Source organism: Haliotis cracherodii, unplaced genomic scaffold (genome assembly GCF_022045235.1).
Source record: "Haliotis cracherodii isolate W230 unplaced genomic scaffold, xgHalCrac1.p SCAF_5, whole genome shotgun sequence".
In the NCBI taxonomy this organism is placed as follows: Eukaryota; Metazoa; Mollusca; class Gastropoda; order Lepetellida; family Haliotidae; genus Haliotis; species Haliotis cracherodii.
In genome coordinates this window covers 4,512,066-4,523,309 of record NW_027266308.1, presented here as the reverse complement: position 1 = coordinate 4,523,309, position 11,244 = coordinate 4,512,066, and the positions used below count along the sequence as shown (strand labels likewise).

General features: G+C 39.5%; 1 protein-coding gene across 1 annotated transcript in view; it reads right to left on the bottom strand.

Moving 5' to 3' along the window:
- LOC139443317 (pecanex-like protein 4) overlaps positions 1-11,244 on the bottom strand; it is a 137,584-nt gene that overhangs the window by 88,469 nt on the left and 37,871 nt on the right. The gene's annotated exons all lie outside the window — the stretch shown is intronic.

The window sequence follows — 11,244 nt, the reverse complement described above, 5'->3', positions numbered from 1 at the left end:
GCAGGGACTTGATGAATAGTGTTTTTAAATATTTAACTTAAATACCCACATGTGTAAAAACTAGTGGGTAACAGAAATTTGAATACCCAGATAGAATTACTGATACCCAATGATTTTAAAATGCATGGGTAAAATACCCACAACACCAAAAGCTTATCTGGAGCTCTGTTAAGTTGAAGCAATGTTAATCAGAACAACAATTTCTGTGTTCATTTAGAATTTAGCTCTGCTTAAAATGATTTCTGAACTTACGGTATCCGATAATTTATGTCTCAAACCACCACCTACCCTCTTACACCTGTTGGGGGGCTTGCTAGGGTCTCTCGCTTTCTGCCATTCATCATAGGACTGGAATTTCTTCAACTGGTACGAAATAGAATTTGAAAGTCAAAGATTTCCTGAATACTGTATGGCAATACATGTCAACATGTTGAATACGCACAGCACATGCTATGCACATATTAAACCGCTCTCAGGGGCAGGAAAACAGTAAATCTGGCATCAATGAATCAAGAAAACTAGAAGCTGATGTAAGAAAAAAGAAGAAGCGAAGGTCTAATAATGTACACTGAAATGAATTTGACAAACTTCTGTCACAAAACAAATCAAATATTGGACACACACGGATTTATCCAGAAAAAAAGTTCAAAAATGAATTGACTTCTTATAGTTATTGAATGATGGATGGAAAAGTACCAATGACTTAGATTATCCACAACATATTCCACAAATGTTTCTCGATTCCTCTGAATACAACTTACATCATCTTCGGTGAGGATGTAGTCATCAGTGCTGCTCCTTCCCTCCGACCGGAACTTCTGCAAACCTCACAATACAGACACATGAAGTAGCAATGTAGAGAGTATTTCATCTGACAATGGAATTTCTACATTAAAAACAAAATGAGTCTAGATACTTGCATACAGCACAACTTAGTTAAGCATTTTCGTTTTGTTTGAGACAAGATGCAGAGAAATGTGCCTGGTACTGTCAAACACTGTGTCACATTGCATTGTTTTGTTACACAGAATATATGCAGCAACAACAATGCTGGTGACTCAAAGAGTCAACCCTTGGTTTATACATCTGAGTGAGTGATGGAGTGAGATGGGTTTAACCCAGCTTTAACAGTATTCCAGTTATATCACGGCGTGTCAGCTTAATGTGGGAGGAAAGCCCGAAGTGATGCAGGTCTCGGACGTTTACCACTTCAGTAAACCCACGAGCACGGGTATGCTGCTGACAAACCTAGAAAGATAATCAGGGGGAACCGGGCTTCAAACCCACAAACATAGGTTTCTGGCGTGCCCAAGGGACGCAACTCTGCACTGTGAATCGCGGCGCCTCAGACGACTGGGCCACCCATGCCCCCAGTTTACACATCCCATCATTGGTAGGACCCAGCAATCCCTGGTGATGTCAAGGAGTCAACCCTTGGTTTATACATCAGATCACTGGTAGGATGCAACAATCCCTGGTGATGTCAAGGAGTCAACCCTTGGTTTATACATCAGATCACTGGTAGGATGCAACAAACCCTGGTGATGTCAAGGAGTCAACCCTTGGTTTATACATCAGATCACTGGTAGGATGCAACAATCCCTGGTGATGTCAAGGAGTCAACCCTTGGTTTATACATCCGAGTGAGTGAGTGAGTGAGTATGGTTTTACGCCGCTTTTAGCAATATTCCAGCAATATCATAGCGGGGGACACCAGAAATGGGCTTCACACAATGAACCCATGCCGGGAATCAAACCCAGGTCTTTGGCGTGACGAGCGAACGCTTTAACCACTAGGCTACCCGACCGCCCCTTATACATCAGAACATTGGTAGGACGCAACAAACCGTGGATAGAAATTCAAAGAAGCCCTCCTCCTCCGTGTCTTCTGTTGTGTAGGGGTCAGGTTTCTTCCTCTTGGATTGGAACTCTGTAAAGAGAAAAAAGCTGGCAGTGAATGAAAGGAGGCTCCTGTCAGCAGATCCTCCCACGATCAGCATCCATCTAGACGCTGGCATTTGTGACTTGCGTTGTTTTGTATGTTGTTTAACCAGAGCTCCAGATAACTTTTGGAGCAATTCAGTTTTTACTCTAGGGTTTCTATTTTAATTGGGATATTACATTTTTCGTTAGGTAACCAATATTTTTTCACTCATCTTTTCATAACTCAAAGACATATATACAAAGGATAGGCAGTCTTCTCTGATGTGAGATGCGCTAATTACCAAAGCAGGGGTTCATCGGCCGGATGTATGCGCGCAAGGCATCTCGGGGGATTCACTATCGCTAGACAACATAGCGAAGACATTGTGTTTGGATTTTTAATGATTGCAGCACTTACGTAGCATTTCATCAACTGAAGGTAAGAATTATCATTTCTTATAATGTGCAAGAACGTTACTAATGTCTTGTTTTAGTGATTTAACTTTTGTCCTTGGCTAGATTCCCCTTTTTAAGTGAAGCCAGTCATAACTTGTGGCGCCAACTTCGAAACCAAGATGGTGGACACGTGCAGTCAGCAAAATTGTAAATTATGTCCTGTTTGTGCACCATTTTATGAAGCGGAGGATGCAGAAAGTCCTTAGTTGCTTTGGTCATATTCAGGTGTGTTTTAACTATAGGAGATTTTGTATTGAAACATTCATGTCTTTGTTTCGAGATTTTCACTCGCAAATATCACGTTTTCGGTTAGATTGATAATGTAGTGAAATTGTCAATAATCGTTACAGATTTTTAATACCAATTTAAAAAAATAACTACTGAACCAATTTTTCCTGAAATAATGATTTTGATAACTTCAATTTATGTGTGTGACTGACAAAGAGTTTTCATTGTTTTATGTCAAATTTTACTTCAAATGTAGAAATAAAAAACATTTTTATCCTAGATACTAATGCTCACTGTTCACCCATCTCTATTTTTCACAACTTTTCAAAATAATATTTGTCATTTTGATAATTATTTTCAAAAAAGATCAAGATTTGTAGATAGTCTGTCTATATGTTACATAATGAAGGTTGGGACGACAATAATTAAAAAAATTATTTCCAGATCTATATTTCATATATATTGTCTATATTTTATCTCTTAATGACGTGTATATATATACTGAACAACAAAAGTTCCTGTGACATTGAATAAGATTTAATGCAAAGTTATATTTTTTACCTAATCTGAAACAATTTCGGTTTGCAACAGATACAAGACTCCTGAAAGTGTTCAAATGGTTTAATTTGCCATACTGACTTCAAATAATGCGTGGTTTCATAAAAAACATGATCATGCAAAAATGTCAATTTACAAATCATTAGTGTGTCCACCTCTGGTTGGAATGCAAGCAACACATCTTTGTCTCATGGAATGGACCAAGCGTCGCACAAAGTCCTGTGGCATATCTGTCCATATCTGCTGGAGCATGTTTCGAAGTTCCTGGAGTGTCTGTGGAACACGTGGTTGACGTCGAAGGCGCCGATCCATCTCATCCCACATGTGCTCAATTGGTTTAGAGATCAGGGGAGCGAGCCAGCGAGGGGATGACATTCATGTTGTTTTGATGAAGGGAATCCTGAACAAGTCGAGCAATATGAGGTCGGGCGTTGTCATGTTGAAAGGTAATGCCTGGGCCATGACGACGCAAAAACGGTAGAACAACAGGGTAGATGATCTCGTCGCAGTTGCGCTATCCATTGAGATTTCCCTCTACCACTGTCAAAGGTTCCTCTGGCTTGCTGTAATCCCAACCCATACCATAACGCTGACGCCCCCGAACCGATCTTCTTCCATGACACAATGATTGACGTAACGTTCACCTCGACGTAGGTACACTCGAATCCGTCCATCGCTGTGGCTGAGGTGAAAACGAGACTTGTCAGTGAATAGAACTTGTCCCCACTGCATGGCCGTCCAGCGTAGACGCTGTCTGCACCACTGTAGACATGCTTGACGGTGGTTCCTGTCAAAATGGGACATCTGGCAGGTGTTCTGGCGACAATCCCTGCACATCTGAGGCGGCGACGTAAGGTTTGTGAAGATACACGTCGAAGGCCAGGGATGCTTCTTGCAGTCACTGTTGCAGGCGGGAATCGATTTCGTAGGTGTGTTGTTTGAATCCAGTTGTCTTGTTGATTATTGGTGACGCGTGGCCTGCCACTCTGAGGATGGTCTGTGACTGCATTCATCTGTTGCCAACGTTGCCATAAACACCAACGTTTAATTGTCTTGCAACATTACGTTGATTCGATCCTGCTTCAAGCACACCAATGGCTCGCAGACGCTCATTTTCGGACAGGCGTGGCATTTCGTTAAGTTTTATAATTGCGTAATTTTGTTGTTTTTCTGAGCAGTTGTTGTCAGCACAATGCTAAACATTGCATATGGAATCCCGTTAACGCACATGTTTTTATACCCATTCTGAAATGCATGGGGCTTGCATAAAAGTCAACTTTTGCATGGAATGCATGCTTTTCTGTAGCAGTTGTTTTTTTAACTGATTCCATGTACTACAATACTGAAAACCCAATTTTTACTTGTTTTGAAAAATACACTTAAATATTGGTGTCACAGGAACTTTTGTTGTTGAGTATATTTTCTGAATTTGACACATACGAAAACTTGTTAGTGTCTGACACTTGTTTGAATAAACAGAATCAACCTTTTCTAAGTATTATCATTTTACAAAATAATCTACTGATAGTGATTAGAACACATAATTGTGAATGTGATATGTAATTAAACAGTTTGCTTCTAAATTTACACATAAAAGGTCGGTATTGCTGCATGGAGATACATTTCGTATCTTGACCTCAAAATGGAGATGCGTATCGTACCGGAGGTACATGTGAATTGTAAAGGTCTAGATATATATTTACACAATGAAGATTCTGAAAACAATAACTAGATATCTTTTGATCTAAATTATGAGAGGTGAGGTGAGGTGAAATTGGGTTTAACGTTGCGTCCAAGATTATTGCACTTATATAGCGGCGTGCATGCATGTGTGTGTGTGGCTGCTTGTACTAGTCCGGACTGATGCCGATTTATAGTGCTAGCTCACTGAGATACCATGCCGCAGTTTAACATGAATACCCCACTCAGACACAGTATACTGACTCCGAGCCGACCAGTCCTTGTTTTAGCCCCTTAATGCCGAGCGCCAGACAGGGTAACAACAAGTACCATCTTTTAACGTCTTTTGGTATGACGCTCTACCACAAGACCACAGTCTTAAATTATGTCTCTTATCCATCACATAGCAATGGTAAATACTATCCTATTTATTAAGACTGTTATAAGGGTTTAGTTAAGTTCATTTCATTTTATAATCATGTATATTAATTAAGTTTAATTATATATGTGTTTTGTCTCTTAGATGCCCCATACTCCAAGGCCTGTGTCAATGAGAAAAACAAACAGTCCTAGAAAGAAACGTCAGCAACGTACAGTAAAACAAGATCATCATGGTGCCGAAGACCACGGCTATTCAACTGGCAGCACCCCAGGTCCATCTCCCAATCATATTCCCTATTATCCTGGAATACTATGACTGGCCAGCTATCAGAGTCAATAAAGTTAGGTATTCCATCATAGTTGTAAAGCATTTTTTATAAAAGACAGCTACACCATAGATCGCAAAGAACACTGAAGAACGAGGCATGTGTATTTCACGATAAACAGAGTTCCTGTATGACATGATGTCATGTTTATTTAAATTTTGTAATGTTTTTTAAAGGTTGTAAATTTTATCAATATCATTAAAGCATGTACAGCGGTTCAAACAAATGTAGTCATCTTAAAAAGAAATAAGGTTCTCGTTCAATAAGGCACACATTTCATTGAATGATAAACAAATCCCTCTTGTAGTTTATATAAAATACATAATTTTAAAAGATATTATGTAATGTGTATGTGACATGATCTTTATTAAATGCAATAATAATTCGGAAACGACTGCAATGACAATTCTGGATGGAAAACAGCTTGGGAGAATTTCTATGTGAAAGACAGCAAACAATCAGCTTCCATACTTAACAGCTACTACAAAGAGGTTACAGATTCCGACAACTGTACTGCCAATGAGTGTTATGTTGTACTTCACAAAGTACTCCAGTATGCGGCTGAAGATGAGTTGGATGTGGTTGTTAGTAGACTGTTGACTTAGAGAGCATATGCCCATAAACTGAGTTATTGTGGCTACAGGACACAGCAGACCTAATAATAGAAAATCCAAAATAAATGAAGATGACAACTTGTTCAAGGTTGTATTTATTAAACTTTCTTGTTTAATGTTTTGCAGTCAAACTTAGGTTCTAGAAGGCAAGTAAGTTTACAAGGTATAATAAATGCTTTGTGCGACTCAACATACGTCACAATTGACACAAGATTAAAATATTTTAATATCAACGGTATATCCATATGTTAATAACTAGGAACTACAAGCAATATACATAAGGGAATAATTGTTATCATGATAGCTATGAATCATTGTAAGTTCGCAGTCATTTCCTCAGAGACTGGGACTTCTTTCCTTTTATATTTGCTTTTGCATTTTCCTTCTGGGATTGTCTTTGCACATGTTTTGCAACAGCTCTTCCACAGAGTCTTAGAAATAGGTCCACAATGTTCTCCAAGATAGAGGTTTCAATTTGATCCTTGGAGGCACCAACCTTGTCCCAGCAGAAACCAACTGTGAGGTCTTGCATCTTTCAGTGCCATCTTTGCAATTGCATCAGTGTTCCGATCCTTTAAACTAACTGCCAGTCTGCATATTGCCGCCATTTTTCTGACAAGAAAGAAAAAGTTATCACCACAGACTTTCAATCCACCACGGTTCACTGTCTCAGTCCACTTTTGGACCTTTGTAACGAAATCAGGACACTTCTGGATAGATGAGGCACAGAGGCAGAACTTCCTTTCTTCATTGATTTTTTCTCCATGACATAAATCAAATATCCTGACATATAAAATAGGACCGAGTTGTCGTCGTTTGTAAATAATTCTACAGATATTTTGGTTTTCTCCCTGTGAAGTTGTTAATGGCACATCTGAGGTCATCAAGGAGGCACTGAATAAAGAAATAGACATGCATTTCTGTCTTGGTCGCAACTTTCAAAACCACAGATCGTCAGCGTGTAAAATTGGTCCTCTTCACATGAAATGTACTCCACATGAGTTCCTTATCGGCAGAGAAAGAGTTCGTCTGGCCATACACTGCCAGTGTATCCAGGAATGGTGGCTTAAGAACAGCTCCTAATTCGTGCATCGTGTCAGGTGAGGACATCACTATCTTGCTTATATTAACCTTGGTACTTCCGGACTTAGATTTGGTGGAGTTGTCATTAGGGTTATTTCAAACTTCTAACACTGCAGACTCGAGAAGTTGTGGGAATGAATGGTCTGTGAAGGTTGTGATGTCACTTGACGTCTATGTGATGTCCTGGTCGCAGGCAGGTGTAGCAGCAGCAGCACCCTCCTGTGTCTGACAGCTTGAGTTGACTTGCTGGAATAAAATCATTTACATTAACAGTGCTTCAGTCCAGTCTATGATTGATAACAGTAGTAGACTTGTGCGATAGAACTCATAAGCATAAACTGTAACCAACTTTTAAAAGCAATGATAAGTGTTCCTACAATGTATTAAATTATCTGTTTGTTCATGTGTAAAGATAACATTCAAACTATTACAATCATATAAGTCATGTAAATAATAATGCATATCACAAGATAAGGTTGTTCAGTGTTCCTCTAACTCTAAAAATTACCAGGCCCCACTCCCTCTAATTTTTGCCGGTCGCAACTTTCAACAAATAAAAAACCATCTGAAAACTATTTGGCTTTATTTCTTTCAACTTCATGTTCAGTGAAACTTACAATATCCCCTTCATTCATCTCCCATGTTGTCTTCATATATTTTAATTTTAGTCCAAATTTTATCACAAAAAAACCCCAACATTTTCAATAAAAGTTCCCCTTTTTTTTGTAAATATTTAGAGGATAAACTGTAAATTAATAATATTGTGACACACACACACACATACGGGAGAACAAAACATAGACTGAAAATATGCATTGTTAATCTCACCTTTCAAATCGCATTGTTTGTGTTTGTTGACGACATGACCCCTGATCCCTGATATTGACAAATGCTGTTTCAAGCATATTGGACATTGGTAGCCGTTCGTCTTTGGTGTAGGTTTCGCTGGGGTGGCCGTCTCTGTCTTTGAACATTTAGAAGCGTTACTTTCCTCCTCAGACCATGAATCATAGCTGAATCTAATTCATAATCCATCCAACACCCAACATTTCTGATAAATCAACATCAGAATCGTCCCAATACAAACATGAGTTTGCCACTAAGGTTGCTATATCCCCGCCCGTTGCAGAATTAATGACATAATTAAATCTAAACAAACCCCTTTTTTAACCGAGGTGGAACTTGTCATGGAAACTGGAAAAAAAAGAAGAGTTTGGAACATAAGTCCATCTTGCTGCCATGGAAAAGTAAAAAAAAATAAAAATTTCTAAAATTTCTAAATAGCAAAAGGCACCAGTTCAGCATGTACCTGACAGACCTGCAAAGTTTGATGAAAAAATATTGAACGGTTTATGAGTTATGCTCCGGAAACGAACCCTACCCTCACAGAACCTAAGTCCATCTTGTTGCCATGGAAACTAAAAAATAAAAATGTCTAAAATTTCTAAATAGCAAAAGGCACCAGTTAAGCATGTACTTGACAGACCTGCAAAGTTTGATGAAAACATAATAAACTGTTTATGAGTTATGCTCCGGAAACGAAACATGACGGAGCCCGTTTCTATATCCCCCGCCAACTTTGTTGGGCGGGGGATAATAACCTGACATGTTCGCATGATGTTGGCGAAATTGAAATAAGAATGACAAACACATAGTAGACATATATAACAGTCATGTTTTTATTACATACATGATAAAATCGGCAATACATGTGAAATGCACATGCATATACAGAAATTAATGTGAGATTTTTTTATCATCCAACATCATTCTTCTAACTTTTTCAGTTTGTAGACAGTAATAAGCAGTGTCACAAGTGTAAAATGTACTGCTAACAGCTTCAGTAGCAGAGCCATTAGTGATGTCATTTGATGTCACAATGTCACAATGGTCTCTGCAAAGCACTGTGATGCAATTTCATTGCAGCAATATCTACAATATAGATATCGCTTGATCTCACCCAAGCGATATCTCATGTGGGAGCCAGTTTTGGATGATAAATTATGTTCTCGTGGAGTTTGGGTGACTAAGGAAGTCAATAAACTACCAGTAGGCATTGCGCAAGGGCCAGATGGCCAAAGGTCGACTACTCTCTGCTCATGACAGGGGGTCTTTCACATGTGTTGTGACATGGCCTGCTCGCGCGGGGCACATTGCCAAAGGCTATCACGGCAGGCTCCCATCCTATCTACATACGTCTATGCATCACTCTATTGGGTTTTCCCAAAATTAGTGAACATTTTAAGATTAAAAAAAATATGAAATAATGTTTTAGATGTATATTACTGTTCTAAATATATATGATTGACTCGGAAAGTAAATTAGCTCGTAATTGAGTTTCGGAAAGTAGCTCCTTTGTGCGCATGCTGAAAAAGCTTCATTGGGTATTTACGTGAACTCACAGAGGAGGGTGAATGTGTTCTCCTGGTGGAAGGCTTAGTCGTCACCATCGATTCCAAAGTGGTAGTAGCTTTAGTTGACATCAACTTGAACAGAGCAGAAGACGAGTGTCGACAAGTGGCGGATGGTCTAGGAGTGCTAAAGGTCGATCAACATCTAAGTCCAGGCAGGTCCAGCTGAAGCAACTGTGGAGAGCACCATCCGATCATCCAAGTCAGCTGGCAGTTCTGATGTAGACGTAGACCCGGACACTACAGGGACGGACTGTTCTTTATCCGTGACAACAGGGACGTTGTCATTCAGAAAACTATCTGATACCCTGTCATCAGCTCGTGAGGGCGCGGGCAAGGCAGAATCTGACGGTGGTTTGACAGTAACAGAGGAGGGGACAGACAGCTTGGTGATTTCTTAGGCTTGTTGGCAAACGACGGTTTATGCTTGTCGCGAGTCTCGTGACTTGGAGCGCCGGACAATCTCCCTCATGGAACACTTGTGTAGATAAGATTTTTAAAAGGACTCTAATGTGAAGTGTTCACATTCTGAGCAGAGTTTGTCCAAACTACAATGGCCACGGCAATCACAGCCAAGTTTGTGAGGGTCACAGGTGTATTATTACGCAACATTTCCGACAGGCTGTCCATTGTCCCTCAGATCATGTACGTAATCTGGATGATGTTGAAGGGAATCCCACAAAAACAACAACAGACAAACTAGATTCTCTCAAATCTCAGTGCACGTCTCCACTATGTGGTGATGAGAAAGACAATGATGTGGCAGAGGCAATCACATGATCGTATCATGTAGGTCGTTATGCGCGGGAATATAGTGCTTGACCATTTGTTTGGTTGGTAACCATGGCGATGCTGGGAAATGTATTCAGATGAGTTGTTTTTAGAAGCTTGAAAATTTGTTCAAGCATGTTTCCACATAAAATTGATGGAAGGAAGAAAAGCATAGTGAGAGATAGGATAAGTTTAAAAATAAAAAAATGTCAAACAAAATAATGATTTTCACCGATTTGCCAAGGAAGGGCACTTAGTTTGGAAACCTAGACAAATCACTGATAGCATGCTATTCCGTGGCTGGTAACATATCTGTCGGGGCAGTAAAAATGAATTCCTACCTGGCCAACTGTCTAGTTGAAAATTCCAAGACTTCTTATTTTATTTACTTTGACAGTCACTGTTGATTGTTTTTGCAATGACTATTTAATACTGTATTTCAATTGTTTTATGCATTACTGCAGATCGGGATCGAATTTCTAAAGTATGCATCTCACGAGGCAGACGAATCGTAATAGTGGTTACAATGGATGAATTACCCTACCTAAATGGCTTCATTTCATATCATACTACAATCTATCTATCTAAAAGGTGAGGTGAAATGGGGTTTGCCGTCGCATTCAAGATTATTGCACTTATATAGCGACGTGCATGCACGTGTATGTGTGGCTGCTTGTACTAGTCTGGACTGATGCCGATTTACAGAGCTAGCTCACTGAGATACCATGCCAGTTTATCCTGAATACCCCACTCAGACACAGTATACTAACTGTGAGTCGACCAGTCCTTGTTTCAGCGCCAGACTTTGTAACT